Source organism: Aythya marila, assembly GCF_965140915.1.
Source record: "Aythya marila genome assembly, chromosome: 3".
NCBI lineage: Eukaryota > Metazoa > Chordata > Aves > Anseriformes > Anatidae > Aythya > Aythya marila.
Genome location: NC_139044.1, coordinates 34,658,499 through 34,679,125, shown reverse-complemented (window position 1 = coordinate 34,679,125; position 20,627 = coordinate 34,658,499). Strand labels below are relative to the sequence as shown.

Genomic DNA, 20,627 nt, shown 5'->3' with positions numbered 1-20,627 from the left:
ATTGGTGGTCTTAGACAAAAAGAACTCAAACATGAAGCCTCACATTCTCCATATGAGGATTTGCTATATACATAGTCTAGAACTACAATTAGCTACCACAGTTAACTAACAGGATGGCAAATTTCTGCTTGTTCTTTTAGACATTATGAACGGTGAGGCTGGAATTGCATTTACCAATTATACTTCATCGGTGCCCAGCTGCACTGAATGTCCTGTCCTGGAGTTCACCTTCAAAAATGTGCATATATTTTTCTGGGCTTTTAAAGGAAACTCCACTTCAGACTGCCATGGAAAGAAAACTGCTGCATGGCAATAGGATTAAAGTCAGGTATATATATCTTGTCTCCGTTATGGTCTGGAGATATTCCTATGTTATGACTATGAGCTTTAAACATACTGTTAAAAGAGATATTTCAGGATTTTAAATCAAAAGCACTAGAAAGGCTTGATTAGTAAAAATGAGCTGAATAGTAACTCTTTAGGAAATATTATCCTGAAAGCTAAATAGTGAGACCTAAAAGAAAAAATAGACATGAGCAAAAATTAAAAAATAAAAAAATAAAAAAAAATCTGGACTAAAGTACTCTAGAAAGACAAGTATCTGAAGAAAAAATTATGCTTATTTTCCCTGTTGTTTTCTTTTGCCCAGAAACTGTATCATTACTGTGTGATGCTCTCTAGGCCAAAAAGAGACAACTTGTTCCTTGCCATAGGTGAAACAACTTATTGTTGACCTGCTTTCCTAACCTCAGTGTTCCCATGATGAGCAATTTTTGCTGCCTAAATGCTGCTACATGCACAGGTACTCTGTAGAGTACCTTTTTCTTTTCAGTAATAGTTTCATACAGTATACCCACATAGAAGTGTTTATTATAAAATGAGAAATAAAAAATCAAAAAATACACAGATATAGTGAAATCACATGCCTAAAGATGTCCTGAACATTTAGCTATTTATTCATGTCTATCTATGAACACATGAGCTTAGGCACCCATTTTTAAAAACAGCTGCAGCTTTTCTTTGTATTTATGCCCAGCTTGAATGTTTATTGCATAGCATGAAGTTGGAAGATTATTGACAGAAAATTTAAGGCAGTGGTTTGGATATCAGATCTGAATTCTTTGTCTCACTCTCCCAAGCCTTCTTTAAATAAGTTGCATCATCTTTGTTCTTCACTCTTTCCCATCTGCAGAACACAGAAAACAAATCCCAGTTTACATTGGCGTTATGAACATTGATTCATTACTATCTTTAGAGGAGATCAATCCACTGATAAAAGGTGGAAGAAGAATGCAAAATATTTCTATTACACAACTATGAAAATGGGGATACTGCCAAGGTCTGCCCTGGCTAAAATGAAAGCTCCAATGCCAACTCCAGACCCTCTGGGACCTGGAAACTGGATGGCCTTTGGTTATCTGGCAGGATTTGTGAATTCTGATCAGGGCAGGAATAATATTTAGCACTTGTGAAGAGTTTCTTTAAATCTACAGTTTCTATTTCTCAGTAATGCAGTGCTCTTTAGTGTCTAACTTGTCATGGTTGTGTGATTTGTGCTGCAAAGAAAATGTCTTCTCTCTGCTGTATATTCCTGCTGGCTTCTGTCGGTGGAAGTGCACAAGGTACTCAAGGCCCATAAGTAGTCCATCACAGTTCAATGGCCCCTTTTATTTCTTGCTATCAAGTCCCATAAAGGTCTTGTGAGAGCTCTTAGATCTTTATGATGTTATGAAAATCACCATAAAAGGAACATTTAGAAAGAGATGACAGTGAAGCCAACAAGAAAAGAAGCTTTATATCCAACACTCACCCCAGTGAGGGTCAATGCAGGACACACAAGTGTGCAAGCCAAGGGTAAGTAATAATACAGGGTTTGTTTTACAGCAATAAAATGTCCAGCTCTTGGACTGCGGTGGCAGTCATCTATGCCTGACATATGTGATTCTTGGTGTACTCCTGATCTATATCAAACATACCATTTATATGTTTGTAAATATTAGCAAATATTTTTTTTCTTTATTTTCTTTCCATTGCATGTGCAAGAATGTAAATTTAGAGACAAAATTTCCCAAGTGCTTTAGTCCCATGAGTAAAAGCAGTAGCTGGTAATGAGAATATGAGCAACAGTATTTCCTTATTTAGTGGAGTACCGTTACAGGGAGGGTAGGCTTCTGTTCATCTGTGGCTAACCTTTTGAATCCTACTACTGTCTCACCTCATGGGTCGGTCCTTCAACACTATGGACCTTATTTCCAGTGTGTACCTCCCTTTTGGCATCCACAATGTTTTGTAATGATTCCAGGCCTCAGGCAATGGAGTCTGCTGGAGCACCTCAGAGAGAATTGGCTCTTGACCTGATCACAATTTTTCCACCAAAACACATTTTCCAGAAAATAACTTTTTTTCACTTTTTTTTTAACTTCTTGGTTTTGTTGTTATTGTTGTTGTTTCCTGGAGACACAATGCTACTTGGAAAGCTTTTGTCAGAAGTCAGGCAAGTTGGCTGCCTGGCTAATGGTATAACTGCTTGATGGGCTCACAGCCTGGCCAGCTTCTTTGGGAACTGGCCAACTGCTTGGCTTCCTTGCTTGTAGCTGAGCAGGTATGTTGGCTGGCCAATGAACTGGATTTCCTTTTTTTTTTTTTTTTATTTATGGTGACTTTTTGTGTTTCAGTTTGTGTTTCAAGTTTGTGTTTCAGCTTGTGTCTAATGTTGGTGGCAGTAGACTGCAGTCATTTTCTAGTGTGGTCTAAAATACAACTTCATTTTCTTGACTGATTGATTTGGGGAGTAGTAAAAAAGATGAAAGCCACTCTAAGCTCCCCTTTTCCCTCCTTATTTTGTAATCTATCAGCATATTTTAGAAAGTCTCCTGGCTTAGATTTTTGAGATTAAGAAAGTATTAGATATTTTACTCATTCCTACTACATGTGAATTCATGTGATGGTCTTGTCTATTTTTTCTATGTAACAAAACATCAATGCCCCAGAGGCACTGGTCATTTATCTAATTATGCCAGCATTCTTGACACTGTCTTGAACTTTTCCACAGAGACTTTTTGTGCATCATCAGCAACACATGAGACAGCATGCCTTCTTAGATCTTTTTCAAGTAACCCCTTAAAGATTTCCTCTATTTTTCTTCTCTATACAGTTTCTTCCATTTTAATTTAGCTAAATGACTATTTTAGTTGATGAGGAGTACAGAGATGTTGTATTTTAGAGGCTAGAATCACTGTATTTCCAACAAATTTGTGTGAATATTTTTTTAAGGAAATATGACTCTGTACATCTGAAGTGCAAAAATGGCTAGTAACAGTTAGTTTAATGCAGATTTTACATTAAATTTGTCTTTCCAAGCACATGAATGTATTTTATATCTAATTTGTGTAACAGTCTTGTATTCATGCAGGCTACTATATACTGCGTATATTCAATGAAGTTAAAACTAAAACGTTTTGACCACAATCCATCTTCTTGGATCCTTTGAGCTTTCCCATGCCACACAATATATCTGGCAGGCATTCTTTCTCCAAGAGTTTGCAAACAAATTACTGGAGCTAGACAAACTTTCAGCAAAGTGTTTTGGAATATTTATCCTAAGGTTACTTACAAATTCAGTTTGAAATCATTAGATACCTTGGCCAGAACCTGATCCTCCTCTTCTTTTACCACAAAGATAAAGGAGGATGTAACAAATATCGCTTTTATCTGACAGCCTGGGAGTAGAGTATTCGTCTGGGCTGTGAGAAACCCAGGTATTAGTACCTCAACTCCGCTTTGCATAAAATATTTAAATAAGACAAAGGGAAGACCACAGAAAAGTATCCAGGAATGTGCTTCCACCTGGTGAGTGATAAACTCCCTGGAAAACTGGAGCTCCAGTCCTTGCTCCTATGAATAAGCAAAGAAAAGGTGCATCAGCACATAACTGGAGATCTGCTCTTTAACCATATGTGCTGATTATTCCACTAAGCTGGCAAATGAGTAATGGAGACACAGGACAGAGCTGAATCTGAATCTCTCATACCCTCTGTAAGTGGGACAGCCCTTGAGACAGGGAATAAAGGGGGAACTGCCTCCCCAGTGGCAGTTCCTAGAACTTCTCTTTCTCTCCATATTTCTACTTCTGTGTGAATTCTTCAAATGAAATATTTCGTGTCAGCTGGAACATGACATATCAAATTAAATAAATTTCTAATTTTTGTTTGGCAAGCAGATTAGAATTCTGTTTGATCCCAGCTGAATTTGCCCCCAGATTTTTATTTAACTGCCAAGCCACAAAACCAATTATTTGGACAGCCATCTAGTAGAGGTGTCTGATGAAAATGATCACCAAAGAAAGTACTGAAAAACTATGCTGGTTTTCTCTGTTTCTGTGAATAGATAACCTTATTGCCAAACAAATATTTTTAACTATTTACCTTCCCCTTGGCTCCCACATTCTTGTAAGATTTCAAGGGTAATCAAAAAATCCATATGAGGCTTGTCCTTTTCTCCTGTGATTTTCATGCTCAACAGGAGTTACCAGTCTTCACAGGCTAATTTCACCTAATTTCAGCTAAGGTACAGTAGATGACCACAGGCATCATAACAGACATAGCAATGCAAATTAAGCAGATTTAAACATTCTCTAGAAGGGGACTCAAATAGTTCTGTGATTTGTTTTTGCTGTTGCTGTTGTTGTTTTTTTTTCAGCTGAAGGGGCAGTAGGCACTAGCTTTGGGGTGGTAGTTGGAAGCTGAGCAGTGAAATTATTTTACAAATTCACATACCCCAACAATTGGCCTCAGATAGTAGACCTTACCAGCAGCACGAATTAACATGGTTGGGTTAGTAGAAGCACTGCCTGGGAACTGATGCAACAGCTCTAACAATCCAACAACTGCAAGAAAAGTGGGTAATTCAAGTTTATATTGGAATTATATCTGCTTCCTCAAACCTCTAGTGTTCCACCTGCATTGCAAAGCTGACCATCTGCCCAATCCCTTTGTTTAAAAGACTGACCTCAGGAGTTGTTTCAGATAGTTACACAGATTAACTGAGCAGATGGTTTTAAATAAACATCCACCCAAGTGGTTAACATATGCTAATCAAACCGGCAGAGCTAACAGTCATGTGCCTGCATCTTTTCCCATCCAGAGTAGCCAGAGGTCTGTTCTTAAGAGTGGTGCAACTTCTACAGTGCCCAGAACAGGTACTAACATAACCTCTGGTTTAACAAATCATTAAACATGTGTTTAAATATCACCACAGCAATCAGATTTGAATCTTGATTGAAGAGCCTTGTTCAATTAGAAGAACACTGGAATTTCTACGAGAAATCAGATTGAACATCCAGCTAGTCCCAGCCCACTTGAGACAGAGGTCAGACCAGCGTTTCACGATGCAGGCAGAAGAAGCATGTAGTAGGCAGATGGAAGTCCATCTGCTCCAGAGTAGCTTGAATAATGGGGTATAAGATCAAAGATACTCTCCTGTGTCTTTCATTTAGTCTCCCTTTTCCAAATTGTTTTCCTTATTACACATACTTTTTTTTTTCTCCTGTACATCCTTCACTCTGTGAAAATACCATCCTTTCCAATCTCTCTTCTCATGAGAGTTTCAGATCCTTTTTATCATGCTTTTCAGCACCTCAACAACCTGCTTGGTACCTGGCACAGCAGAGTGCCTCCCTACTTATGGTTCCCACTAGTAAGCAGAGGGGTCAAGGAGATGGTGGAATTTCCTGGTTCCTTTTTGTCACCATGTGTTATCTTATTGCTGCAATCTTTGATCCTAAAAACAGTTTGTAAAGAAACATGGAAAGGGGTTTTGAGTGAAGTGTTCATTAGTGATAGATGTAACTTGAAGGACACAGGGACCCTGAGAAATAAATAAGGTTTGGCTTCTCTGATATGACTATTAAAATTACAGATAGATCAGCTCAATAACGATGTGCAGGCTCAGTTCATTTTTCATTGGTCTCAAAGCATATGCTGAAACTCTGAGGAGGGTTCCAGGCACATTGAGATGATTCAAGTTTGGGCTGCCTTAGTCTTAATCTTCTTCTCTCCTTTCCAGCCTTGTATTCCCTTCTTCTTCCTTATGCTAGAACAAATATTTGTATGCCTGCAAAAGGATCTGTTTTAGAAATGATCTGGTTTAAAGATAATAACTTTAAACTATTTCTATTTTTACCTGTCTAACTATTTGCTTATTTATTTATTTATTTATTTATTTATTTTTGAAACTGCCAAGGCTGCTTGTGGGCCTATGGGCTATTTGCATCCTTTTCTAGTGGTACATACAGCAGAATAGGCTTTGAATTCATCAGCTACAGAAGGATGCAGGTCTCCTATTTCTTCTACTGAGCTGTGGGAAGATTCCACCTTCTAAGATTCCCTGTTCTACTTAGTGGTATGTCTAATTAATTTTCTCTTAGAAAGTGTTTGGAGCTGCACTGCATCTGCAGAACAAACTCTTAAAGCCCAAATCAGACCATACTTTTGGCTAGGGGCCACTAGAGTAGGAGAAGCAACAAACATATTTATAATAGGCATTTTATCCATCAGAATAATGTCAACAGACAAATTACCATAACCTGACTGAACCAGCTCAGTCCTCCTGCAAGTCAAAGCCTAGATTGTATTGGGAATGTTTGTTTTGCCATTTTTTAAATAAATGAAGAAATCAATGGCATATTCATAGCAGTCAGCAGAGCAAGTAGTCAGTTTAGATGGACAACCCCAGAACCATTAATGTTGGCACTAAGTGACTGCAGTTCTGGCTGGTATGAGTATTAATCCTACCTGGGTAAACACAGATTTGCCTGAGTCACAAATTTAAGCTGTGTCAGCTGCCATGCTTTCATCTACTAGTTTCAGGAATGTGGTTTCTGCACTGGATCCATCTGGAAATTACCCCCAAGACAGATTGCTTGTCAGTATCTCCTTTAGGGCTTGTCCTCAGTGCTAAAAGCTGCTTTTTTTTTTTTTTTTTTTTTTTTTTTTTTTTAACCTTAGAGTTACTGACATACATCAACTATCCTAAGATAAAAGGAAAGGTAAAGAATACCTGCAGCCACAAAAGCCATGGCAATGAGACAGGAGAGTGATGCTGGATGTGAAGTAGAGCCTTAGTGCAGTAAGACTTTGTAATCTTAGGGAAACATGGGAGCTGTCTATCGTGTCTTCTCATTCGTGCTGGCATATATGCTGAGTGAATGAGACCAGGAATAAAGACTGTACAACATGCACAAGAACACAAACATTTGTTTTAATCATGACTTTGGAGGCATAACTTTTCCATTCTGAACTGTTTTTTAAAAAAAACACACATAATTTCTGTACTTTTCACACTGTTTCACACAGAGGTTAGTCTTTGCTTTCAGATTTATTAGGGGCTTTTTGGACCTTCAGCAGTCATTTTATTGTATGATTGCCCTTGCTATTGACAGAGAAGTGGCTTGTTGCTGTTAATACTTTCAAGGCAGTGTACTGGGGAGGAACAATGACTGGAGCAGCATTGCCCAGCTGTCCCAGAGCCTTGAACATAATTCCAAAGCTTCACAGCACAGAATATAAAGGGTTGTTGTGGTGAGGCCACCAAGTCTATCAGCAAGGCCTGACACTTTTGGCCATGTTTCACTAACAAGACACAGATAAAGGATATCTTCTAAGTCTCTTAAGTAGATACTTAGATATTTTCTCTCCAAATCATCTTCTCTCTTTTGAAAAACACTTGCTTTTCAGAAAGCTAGGATTAATACTGAAATTGTTGTTACTCGTGTTAAAATTTGAGGTCTCTAAGTTTAGCAGAGAATGTATGATGATGTACATCTGTGTCTCAGATTTTGAGTTGATATCATCATGTCCAAGTGAGTTAGAAGATGAAAATACTAAATTCATCAAATGGATGTATGAGGCAGGGAAGCCGAGTTATCCTCATTAGGCAGTCTTAAGCCATGTTAACATTTTCCTTTCTCAGTGTATTGACAATACCAGAAGATATCTCACCATTCCTAACTTTTCCTGAGTCTCTGTATTAAAGGGTAGATTAGCAGCTGACTTTTCAGCCTTTGTGTTTGCAGATCTTTCTTTGACTTCGGTTTCACCTTGCATGCCATCTTTTCCCCTTCTACACTCTGCTTTTTCCCCTCAACAAGAGGTGCAAATACCAGATAACTGACAGTTTAAGAATTTGTGATCACCACTGGCTTTTATGGTTGGAGCTCATTATTAAAAGGGATGCTAGAAATCCCCAGGCATGGAAAATGTATAGCTAACATGGAGTTCAGGTCTCTCCACAGATCTTATGCCTAGAGACCTGAGATTGCTTAAATGATAAAGTTCCTGTCGCTTCTGGCTGTGAAGGCAACCTTGACGTGGTCACTGTTCCTAACCTGCAGCTGGGCAAGTTTAAACAATCATAGTCAGAAGTGTGAATTCTCCCTTTGATCTCTCTGAACTGTTAATTGTTTATCCTCAATTAAATATTTACTTTGGATTTGTTTTCTAATCTAAGGCTTTAAGCTGCATAATGCAGGTGCAGACTCATGCCATTTTAAGACTGCCAATAGTATTTTCAAGATAAGCTTAAGTTTTAGCAACTTGAAAAAAAACTAACTGAGGCTGCTAGACATGCAAGCTGTTTCTAAAGGGAGTCTTAGGCTTCTAAATCCCTGAGGTACATTTGAAGATTTAGCCTCTTTCCAGAAAAGAAAAGCATAATGATTAGACAGAGTATACCCCAATGTGTAAGAAGTTAAGAGTGTCTTTAAGGATTTGGCTTAAGGCAGTAGGCAATTAAATGAGGCTAAATCAACATAGAGAATGCTATGTCCACTCAGATTACATCGGTTTAACACCAGTTTCTATACCAGTATAAGGCTTACTTGCCTAACATACCTATAGCTGTGTTAATGTAGGTTTACTTAAGGAACTGCTCCAAGAAGTGGAAAGTGTTAGGACAAGGGAGGACATATGTTTAGATTTTTGTGAACATTAGTTGCAAAATTATTTCCTCTGTTTGGGAAAATAAAATGACTTTTGGACACAGAATGCTAATTCCTTACTGAAATGAGAAATTTCAGTAAGGTCTTAAGTCTTAAATCCTTGTTTGCTCTTTTTTTTTTTTTTTTTTTTTTTTTTTTTTTGGTGGTGGTGGTGGTGGAGGGCTTGGATATGTCTAGTTGATTTCAAATCGGTGTACACAATCAGACTGTCCACACATGGTGAGCATTTTCCACCTGGAACAATAAAAGTAGTATATGCTTACAGCTAAGTGGTCTGGGATGCTTTCTTTGGTCAAATTTCTTTCTATCTTAGCTGAGAAGTGGCAGCAACAGCTTGCTCTGATAACCACATACTTGATTTCACTGTCACCCCTTCTGGGATGAAAGATGTAGCTGTTGCACTTTAGTTTCGATTGAGATGGTTTCTCTGTATCTAAGAACAAATCCTTAGACCTTAGCACAGATAAATTCCCATTATTTTCTTTATACTTGCTGTTCTTCAGCAAGTGTTGAGTAGAAAATGAGTAAACTTCTGAATCATCATGCATTTCATTAATTTAATTGTTGTTCCCTTTATCTACCAGAGCCTAGACTTGCATATGTAGTACCTGTTTCCCTTGATCTCTCTCTACTAGAGTTAGCTGCAATAAATTCTGCAAGAGAAAAGGGTTACACTCAATAAATAAATTAAATATACAAATATCAAATTTCTCCTATGCTGCACAATCAGATAGGACTGGTACAGCCAAGAACATTATTCATACCATTGGCATCTAACACTTTTTATACCATTTGGTGTCACATACTTTTAAAATGGGAATACTGATGTGGCACAATGTGATCACCCACCACTTCTGAGAGCCTTACGTTCTTTCCAGCTGAGAGACCTCATTTTACAGACTTTCATATTTCCAACAGCAACACTCAGAAATGGTCTCTGTCAAGACTTGACCTGGAAGACAGGGAGTAAAGAAAACTTTTAGACTATTAGTTCTGAAACAAAATGTGAAAGCAGGGCTGATAGCAGGGGATATGGAAGAGTCTGGAGGCTAAACCTGAGACACAGAGCTGCAGAAACAGCCTTGTGATGCTGACATGGAGCTAAAGACATGTACATGTAAGCCCAAGTTTTTGACTGCTTTGCAGACCTGCTAGTTGGATTCTGAGCAAGCCACATGCTGCCATTGGATCCAGCCTGTATTCCATCCAAAACTCACTGAAAATATTTTGGTGAAATATTTGTGGTCTTTTGAGTATATATTTTCTAATAAAACCCTTCTACATTGTAGATTTCTCACTACTCTCAACAGTTAAATTTTCCCAGTCACCTTTTACATGTTCACATAGTTTATCCCAACATGTTAATTTAACTCTGTTGCTACTTGAAGATCACCTAAAATCGTTTGCAAGGAAGAAGGACTATCAAAAATTAAAGGTAACCCTCAAAAAGATTCTCATTGTTCTCTTCCTTTGAAGTCAGAGTAGATAAAATTGTCTTTTAGGTGCTAATGACACTCCCCTTCAGTACCAGGTCACCTCCCAGAGATTTTATGGTTAATCCAAATATATACAATTTCTCTGCACGTGATTCTTGTTTTCCGTTTGTCTTCAGACCATTACCTTCCCAGTACAAGGGTGCTCCTTTTCTTGATTCTGTCCTTCTATCATATAGTGGGGGATTTTATAATACAGCTTCTATTTTAAATGTATGCTATCATTCAATGCATCTCCTGGTATAAAATAAGTGTCATAATCATTGTGCTGAATCATCAGTAGTTCTTGAGCCTGAGAATATGTAGACTAAAAGAAGAACTTATAAAAGCATGTAAGGATTCATTAACTCACTGGCTTCTGATTCAACAGAACTATTAAGCATTTACCTAAATCCCTATGCAGTAGAACACTTAATCTGAAATTAACTCAGGGTTTAAAATACACTTATTTATAAGAAAACGCTTAAACAAAATTATATATGTAATGGAACTGAATCACAATTTTGCCTTGACCAGGATAGCCAACTAGGTTTAAAAGAAATTATGAAAAAGCCATTTGGGCCAAGTTTTCACCCAGAAATTGTACTTCTTCAACTATCTTCTGAAGTGTGGATGAAGTTATATGGGTAGTGAAGTGTTTATGTCAGAGTATGTCAATACCATAGAAAAAGAAGAACATCATATATACTTTTTTTCAGTTGCAGTCTTCCTATACGTTTCAGCTATGTGTTTGTGCTGGTAAAAGTCACGCCTATGACCAAAATATCACAATATACCCTAGGTAATCCACACTGGAGAGACAGTGAAATGAATAATCTCATCTGTCAAAGACATCATGAGGTTGTGAAGATAGTGCTGGATGGAAAAACACTTGCTCAAAAAAAAAAAAATAAACAGAAAAAACATTCCTAGTTCCTTAAGGGTTCCCAAAATTTTAAGCTCTTTCAGAGTAAACACAAATGCAGTACATTTCTATAGCAAAATAAAATAAATGTGATAGTAAAGAAGAAGTAGGGGAATAAAAGAAGGTATCAATATCTTTTATGTCCTGGTTTCAGTTTCCATTCACATATTGTAAGTGACATAAACATTAGACAGTAGCTGAAGAAATTAAAGAAGAGCACACCAGTAGGAAGCAGCACTATAACACAGCAAGCTCCTATGATAAAGCTATATCCCAGCAATAAAAGCAAGGGCAGCCAGCAGCAGCCAAAACCCAGAAAAGGACAGAGAGTACCCATAACAGCATGCCTTTTGAAATAATCAGTGGGCAAGATTAATACTCTTTTTGACAATTCCTTTTTTAGAATTGAAATTTTCAAGTGAAGTAGCATACCCTGACCTTAAAGTGATCTACGAAGGGAAAACAATAGTTTCTCTAGTTTTTTGTGAGAATCTGAAGCCAAGTGGAATTGTCAACTTTATTTTTTTATGACTGATTTACCTTCAGGACTCTTTGGAAATCTTGGATGTTTTACAGTGAGGTTTTTATTTCTGTTTATTTGAATTACTGGCATCAGTCTCTGATTAAATGATGTGAGAAGATAGGAGGAAAGGAAACATAATGTCTTTAGCAAAGACTTTTTTGACTCCTAACACCTTCTAGGGTGTTAGAATTGGAAATTTGCAAACCATGAAAATGTGTTCTTAGGAGGCAGAAAAGAGCCCTCATCACCTCAGTTAATCAAGTTTCCTTTTCCTAGTTGGCTGAAGTGCTACACTGGGTGTCTGCTCACTGGTACATTTTTATTTTTTTCTAAATTTTATCTTTCCTAAATTTCTGTTATTATGTGTATGTGTGTGCAAAGAGGATCCATGAATTTGGGGGGCGTACTTTTGCCTTTTTTTCTAAAAGGAAAAAGTACTGAAATGTTTCTGGGGTTATGATTGAAGGACTTTTTGTAGATCTTTTTATATTTTCCCAACATTTGCTGGGAATCCCTGAGATTTAGATTTTAAAAAGCCATGTGGTAACATAATTAGATTTAAAGACATTTCCCTTAATCCAAAATCAGATCGACACTGGAGAGATGCCACTGGAGAGTTAGTCAAGTGGTTTGATCAATTCCTAACATCTTACATTGACTAATTGTCTTTATCTGACAGGCAATATTTAAATCTATAAATCTATAAACCCATGCCTACAGGCATATAGACAAAGCCATATTCACAGCTCCTAGTAGTAGCTCTGTGGTTCCTAAGAAGAATTTGAAAAGCCTAGGTGTGCCATTACTGCTACCTAAACTTCAACCTGACCACCAAACGTGGAATGTAGGATGACTTCTAAAAATACCTCTTAGCCATGTAGAAAATGAAAATAATATTGGGGGTCTTCTTTGTAAACAGAAGATTGTAATTAGAGCATCTGACTGTAGGGAAGTGCCTGTGTCCATGAGGCATCAATGACTGTTGAATTTTCTAAGTGAATTGTCAGTTATAGTAACCACCCAATTTTATCCTGGCCTGATCACACAAAAGTACTTTCATCACTACATCAGTACTACATCAACTGTTAGTACTGCCAATGAGTTGGCAGTTTCAAATGTTAAGCCATCTTATTTTCCTACATTTGGCTGTAAAAGTCAGAACTGCGTTTGTCTGTTCTCTAAAAAAAATAATGCAAAAAATTGGTGCCAGAAACTCAGCACACATGCAATGCTTTGCTAACAACTCAGTGCCAGTAAGTGGCCAGTGGGACTGGTCACACATTTCCTTTCTAAACTCTGACAATATAAAATCTGAACAGTGCATTGCATAACCTGAACATTTGTATAAAAAAAAAAAAAAAAAAAAAAAAAGAGTAAAAGTTGCAGTGATGAGTGAACTGAAATGCAAACACCCAGCGTATGGAAGCAACCATTTTCACAGGACAGCAGAGTTTGTAAAAGTTGCCAGTCTTGCTGCCCCAATCACTTTCCCAAGATGTGACAAGCAAAGACTGTCTTGTACATCTCTCTACCATCAAATTCTCAATTGGCTAAGCACTGTTACAGCTTCAGGAGTAAAGTGAACACAGAAAAAAACTGTCTAGTTGTATATATATATATATAAAAGCACTTTATATAAACACATAGGATTATAAATTAACATGATAAAATCTTGTTAGGTGAAATGAATGTAATAGAACTGTTTTCAGATTCCCCTCCTAAATACACATGCTCATCCATCTATGAATGCAAAATTGATCTACACATGTAAATTGGATAACTAATTGAACAGTTACTAGGTTGATGTGCTCAGGTGGGGGACAATTTTAATATCTACCTCAAATAGTGTGGATGCAATGTAGGTGTTCTTCTGAGTTTATGACTAATATACCTCAGGGGAGAGCTATGAAAGAGAGAAAATAATCTGTCAAGAATGTACTAAACTTGATTAGTTTGAGCCTAAACATTTGATCAGTCTTTGAACCTGAGGCAAGAAGGTTTCAGGAAGCTTCTCTAAGACAATCACCCTGAGCTCTGATCGCAGGTTCAGGATTGGCATCTCTTTCCTATTAAAGGATATTATGCTGGATCTGGAAAGTATTTAAGTGTGCAGTAAGTGTGGTTAAATACTTTACTACACACACGACTTTCAGACAGTACTGTGTATTTAGGGCATGATTCTGAGTGAGGAGGCTATATATTTCAGTGTTTTGTTTTGTTTATTTTGTATTATTATTTTATTTTTTTTGTTTTGTTTTCCTCCCAGTTCCATTGCTTTTTATGTTTCTACTCACCACTATCACATTTAGTTGTTCCTCTTGCTTTACACGTCCACTGATGACATGCTTCTTCTACTGTAGAGACTGTAGAGAACCCATCCCTATGCAATGAGGGGCCAAATCCTTTATCTCTTTTTTTTTTTTTTTTTTTAAAGTGTTGTTTCTCCTCATATGCTGGACCTTGAGAGGGGAATGTACCTTCAGAAGTGACCAGTGCCCTTCAAATTCTTATCTAAAGGAATCCCACAGGAAACCTTGGAGCTCTTACAAAAATTTGGACTGTCTGTTATTTATCAGATTTACAAGGACACTAGTCTTTGGCTATCAAGCCCTCTTTGAGCCACCAACTGTCCTCTCTCTCCTTGCCTTTAACAGTAGAGGTAAACATTGACTTAAGTTTGCTTCGTGCTATCAATCTGTAGTACAAACAGGTTAACTATAAATGCTGGCAAGATCTTAGCTCAGTATTAGCCATGAAGCCCTGACATCAGCGCATGATTATGTCAAGTTACAGGCTCTCTAGCAACTGACAACAAATATTCGGACCCAGCCTTTATTGGGTGGGGAAACTCAGAACATCTTTCCCAGAGCAACAAGTGGTCGGCAATCATTTCCCTGGTTTATCAGAGAGAGCCTTTAAAGGTCGCTCATCTCACAACATCTCCTTAGTTACAATGTTCCCTTTATTAATTTTTCTCCCATATGAAAAGACCCATATATCTCCTATATGGAAGGTTCTTGTGGCAAGACTGAAACTGAAGTAATCTCTCTTGAGATTTTACATGTAAAAGCCTGCACAAACATTCACTGCTTGGGAAAGTTAAAAGGGATGGCTTGACAGACACAGCCTATTACAGTACCTAAGCAGCAACTGGAACTGAGTTCAGAAACTATTCCTAGAGCATGATAATACAGCTTGGGCTTCTCTGAGGGGGGACATTAATACCCCCCTGAGTAAACCTGGTGAGCATTCAAAGAGAAGGCAGCTAACAGTCTAAAAAAAGATATTGTATAGAGTCATAACAATATGTAACCTGACATCATGCTGTTGAGGTAAATTAGTGAGAATGATGGTGACAGAGAATATCATCCAGCACGAACAGGCCCCAGTCCTGATGGATTCCCTGGCCTTTTTCTCACAGTCCTTCTCTTGCTTCCCCTTTCCTGTCCACTTTTGTTGTACTGTTTTTGTTGTTGTTGTTGTTTTTCTTTTTCTCAGTCTCGTGACCTAGGGAAAATGCACTCACATAACACAAAGCTGTAGTTTGTGCTAAATAATGCTTATAAATTATTTTAGGATCAATATATAAAAGGTATAAAAGTATTTAGTAATTTCATTTCTGTTATATTCCTTCAAAGAGCTTCTGACAGTATATTTTTGGGGAAAATTTTGCTCTATTTGCAACTCAGAGCAGAGTAAAAGCTTTTTCAGCCCTTAATTACTTTGTACTCCTTTTCACTTGATGAAATACATTCTGTCCACAACTAAAGAGTTCCTGACAACTCCTGCTTGTTTTAACCCCTTTAACATAAGAGTGCTTGAGCTTAAGACATGGTTATCTGTACCAGTGTGCAAAACTACATGGTTAAATTCTTTTTAACCATGGTTAAGCTTTCTTAACCATATTATTTAAAGTGTTTTAAACAATGAAATTATTAACAGCATTTTCAACTCATTTTTCTACATTTCTACACATAGGAGTAGGACATGATGATCCTTGTGTGTTCATTCCAGCTTGGGATAATCTTTGTTTCTATGATTTTTACCTTGAAGATATCTTGCACACAGTATTGTTTGATAAACTGTCCATAACAACAAAGTCTAAGTGAGTTGAGAACAGAGATGGGCCTGCTCCAAAACTCTGGTTCTGAATGTACATGGATTTAATCAAATTCAAAGCAAAATGTGGGGTAACGAAACTCAGCTATTTCTCATGTCCCTCCCTTCCTGACTGCAGGGGTTCTCTGTCTTTTCTGTGGCACAAATAAATCCTCTCTTTGGATATGTGTAACTCTGGAAAAAAAAAAAAAAAAAGAGTTTAAATGAAGTTGAGGTTGGGAGGAGCATCCTGTGAGCACAGAAACAGAGCTGGTGGTTCCTCTTTTTCTTGCTGGTTGAAGAGGCACTGTTCATCTCAGTGCCTCTCCTTCCTTTGGCTTACACCATCAGATTTCCTCTCCCTTTCCACACTTCTGCAATTACTGACACAACTTTGAGAGTACAGAGAGCCACAGTTTATGTGTTTGAGCCTGAAGAGAAGTGTTCTTCAGTACTCTGGCTCTGCCCCACAGGAACCCAAAGAGTGCCTGTGTTCTCCAACCTTCTCACTACATTTTTTTTCTTCTTTAATGTACACTAATCCCTTGACAGTTTCAATGTTTTTCTAGGGAAAGGGCAAGAATATTTGCTTTGTGAGGAAGCCACATGGAATTTAGTAACCTGTATGGTAAGTTTCTCATGAAGAGAACTCTATTCTAGCACAAATAGACTAGCCTTACAACAGTAAGATACAAAACAGCATATTCAGGGTATTAGAGAAGGTGTTGGGTTGATCTGGTAAAAAGAAACTGAAGGCTGAGAGGTTACAGCTATTTGGCAAGTAAAATAACATCAAAGATATGTGTTTCAGTCCATGCCAAAATGAAATCTCTACATTTTCTAAAGGAACAGTCAACCTTGGTCATTATTTCTGTGACTGTGATGGCAGTGACCTGATCCACTGTTAGATGGCAAGAGGAGCCCTGCTGAGCCTGAGGTGTTTAGGGTGAGATTTGCTTCTGCTGCTGTTCCTCCACTGTGCTCATCCCTCCTGGTGGCACCCCCATGCGTAAATGAGACCAGAACTGGTGCAGGTGGAAGAGACCCTGCCAGGACTTACCTTCAAAGCAACCCGGCTTAGCAGCATGCATCTGCCAGCAGCAGTGTACCCTGTGCATCTCCTCCGTGCGTGATCTAACATGTCCAGTGCCAGATCCCGTATAGGAGCTGACATGCGGGCATGCATTCTCAAGTGATGACTCCCTCCAACCTCCTCCCCACTCACGTGATGCAATTACCGGGGTGTCTCTTTGTTCCAGACCTTTGACAGTTCAGAGGTCTGCAAAGGGTTGAGTGAGATTTGCTTTACATCAAGGATAAAAAGTGTCTGAGAAGACAGTATGACACCTGTCTGTCTATAAGATGTGGAGGGTTTTAGAGGCATGAAAGACTTGTACCCGAACCCTGCGTAAACAGAGTTCCTTCCAACAGAGGAAATAGGTTCCTCTGTAGACCAAAAGGAGAACAAAAAACTGAAAGAATTACAGGCAGTTAGTTTTTCAGTGAAATGCTTGCTGTTTTCTGATTCTCCTATTCTGAAGCACTATTTTTGGAGAAATACATTTGCTTCAGCGAGTGTACTTGGGAGCCTTGACCCATGTCATTGCAGCCACTGTACTCAGCTGAGCCCTTTCATGGCAGGTTGGAAAGGCAGAACAATGCACCATGCCAGGCTCTGAACATGACAAATGTTCTGTTAATTATTGCTGCACATAGCAAACTCTCAAGCAGGAACATTTCTGAATAGAAACTGCACTGCCCAAGCAGGAACAATGCATGGAGGTGGACCACTTAAACACGACAGAGGGGTGATGTAAAAGCTTTCTCCTCCTGTAGTATTTGCAATGTCCATTCTTTATCTTTGCAGTTCAGTGGGCACAAGGGAAGTACCTCAGGGGTACTTCCCAGCAAGAAGAAAAAATAAAGATCTCTACTCCCCCCCAGTAATCCTTAATCAAAACTCTTCCACGTGCAGAAGTGTAAGATTTATGTGTTATCTACAGCCAAGCAGTGATTTAAGTAGAGATCAAGTGCTGTATAAACTGTATTGTGGCCATGCACACAGGGAAGAACTTCACTTGTTATTGTGCTATGCACAACCCTGTGGTGAGAATGTCCATACCATTCTTATCCTATGTATCTGGCTCCGCTATCTTTTCCATTGGCCCAGCAAATGTTGGGATTACAGTGGAGGCAATTTATCCAGCCAGAAGGCAAACTGGCTTCAGGATTGGCCACAGACAGGATACAGTGAAAAGAAAAAGAATATGAGAAAATTTCAGCACTTAAAGGGAGTAAGTTGTGTGCCAGAAGCTCACCCCAGAAGAACAATAAACCTTTAGAATTTGGAGGACTGTAGAGGGCTTTATAACTCAGCTTTGTGAATGTGGCATTTTGGCTGATGGCTTTGCACTTCACAGGTGGCCTGTGTTGGTTTCAGTGGTTTTTCACAGGTGCTTAGAAGACAGCTTGTGAGTTCTGATATATTGCCTGGAAGTCACCTCCCATATGTGAGATAATAGTGCTATAGAAAGACATGACCTCTTGTGTCCTGAATTCCTGTTCATGTATAGACTCCCACTCTCATATCATGTTGATGGTTTTAAGAAATATAAATGTGCTGGGAACAGGGAAAGTTCTATTATTTTTTTTTTCCTTTCCCTCTGAGACTGCGTAATGTCTGCCTTTCTGTGGAGTTCAGCTTAAAAACTGGATCAGGTGTGCTGGAATCTCTTATCGTATCCAGTCTGTTTAAAACCAGGCATAAATGGTGTAAAGAGACTGACCAAAAAAGGCAGAGAATTGGACATGCAGCTTTCAAGCTAGTTCAGCAGAATATCAGAGTCATTTTTTCCATTGTTATTTGAATGCTCTCATTACTGCATGGTACGGGGTATTCTTTGGAAAAGGAGTGCATATGGGGGAACAGATTGGACAGTGTTATAGTCTAAAGTTATTTGCTATTCACTCCACAAGGTACAACTGAAAACATAATTCAGTGCAGTGACTAACTGAAGGGTGCATATTGCTTCCGCACGCATGGGCAAACTATCAAGCTGCTAGTGTGACCTCTCACCCATGCACAACCCTTCCTGTAGGCTCCATCTTCCTTCACAATGCCCATCCATTCCCTGCTAAAGCATGCTTCCCACTGTGCCTTGCCAATGAAGGACTATATAGGCTTTTCCCACCCTTCTGTATTAGTGACGTTAGGTATCAAAATCTGTTCTCTGCCTTACTTGTAAGCCCCAGTAATGTACTTCCCACACTGCTCTGTTAAGGGATGCCAGATTTCCACACATTATCATGATAATGGGTATTCCAATTTTAATCTTTCCACATTGCTCCCCAAGCATATTTGGATGCCAACATTGCAGCATGCCCTGCAAGCTGTCCAACTATAAAGAAGGGCTAAGGAATTTAATCTCTGTAGATTTCATATAAGGTATCTGAACACTCCACCAGAGAGCTGCAAAATACCTCACTTCCCACTGCTGAGAATAATTGTTTGTTAGTTAATATATTATTGTGTAACTAGGGCCTTTCCCAGCATTAGAAGGAAATTTGAGAGGCAGGTCTTCAGCTGATATATGCAGGTTTAATGATCTTGTCCCAAGCGCTTGTAAAACTAGTGTTGAGACAAGCCCAAAACTAAATGAGGCCTTTTAACAAGCAAGGCTGCTGTATTTGTACTAGGCAGCCCAGCAGAAGAAAGACATTTCTGACAGTTCTTTTATTCAACTGGCTGAGACATTGCATGTTTGTTATGCTTTAATAGCACTGTCAATTATCAGTTCCTTTAGTTAAAATGAGAGTTGCATTGTCATCTGTTTATAATAGACACAAACTGAAATAACATACAACACGGTTAACGTCAGCCATCAGGTTCTGGTGGCTTGTGTTTAGTGAAAGCAATGCAGTTTCTTCAACCCAGCTAAGAAAAATGGTGTTTGTGGTAAGGCAAAGGTGGCAGTCGTGTGGTAACTTCAGCAAGGCAACCCTAGCATGTCCCTGTGCTTGTGACACAATGGCTGTAATGCAAGACTCTAAACTCCAGACTGCATTTAGACTTACCTTGGAAGCAGCACATGGGCTGCAGATTCTGCAGGACAAACTTCTGTACTCAAATACGGGCTGCTGTAATCAGATCTCTCATGAAAATTAAGTGCTTCGGGCTGCTTGGTATATTGCCAGTGTAACCTTAACTTGGGCAAAATGTTGCTGCTCCTCCTTCCCTGTGAAAATTTCATCACAAAAGATGATGATGCAAATTGCTTTATAGGATCACAGACACACCTTCTATTAACTGTGATTGTCACTGAATTGCAAAAGATTGGGGGTGAGAGTAGGGAGTGAAGCAAGGGGAAAAGCTGAGGCAGACCAAGAGACAGGCTCCCAGCCTGGGGAATCTATCATTGCAAGTATTCCCTGTCAGTGAGAGTTTTTGAACAAAGGCTGCTAAACTGTGCAAATGTTTACAGATTACATTATTTGCGTAGATTCATTGTTCCAAAGAAATTTTAAATACATGCAAGGAAGGCACTGATTTTTCTCTCCTGACTGAAGCAGTGACTTCTACAGAGTTCACCCATCTCCTTACTGACTCAGCCTTTT

General features: G+C 38.6%; 1 long non-coding RNA gene across 1 annotated transcript; it reads right to left on the bottom strand.

The window, feature by feature from the left end:
- Positions 1 to 1,072: 1,072 nt before the first annotated feature.
- On the bottom strand, positions 1,073 to 17,190 carry LOC309877216. Its single transcript, XR_014317334.1, has 3 exons — positions 17,074 to 17,190; positions 9,863 to 9,947; positions 1,073 to 1,186 (listed from the first exon to the last, which is right to left on the bottom strand). It is a non-coding gene; the product is annotated as an uncharacterized lncRNA (long non-coding RNA).
- Positions 17,191 to 20,627: the final 3,437 nt, after the last annotated feature.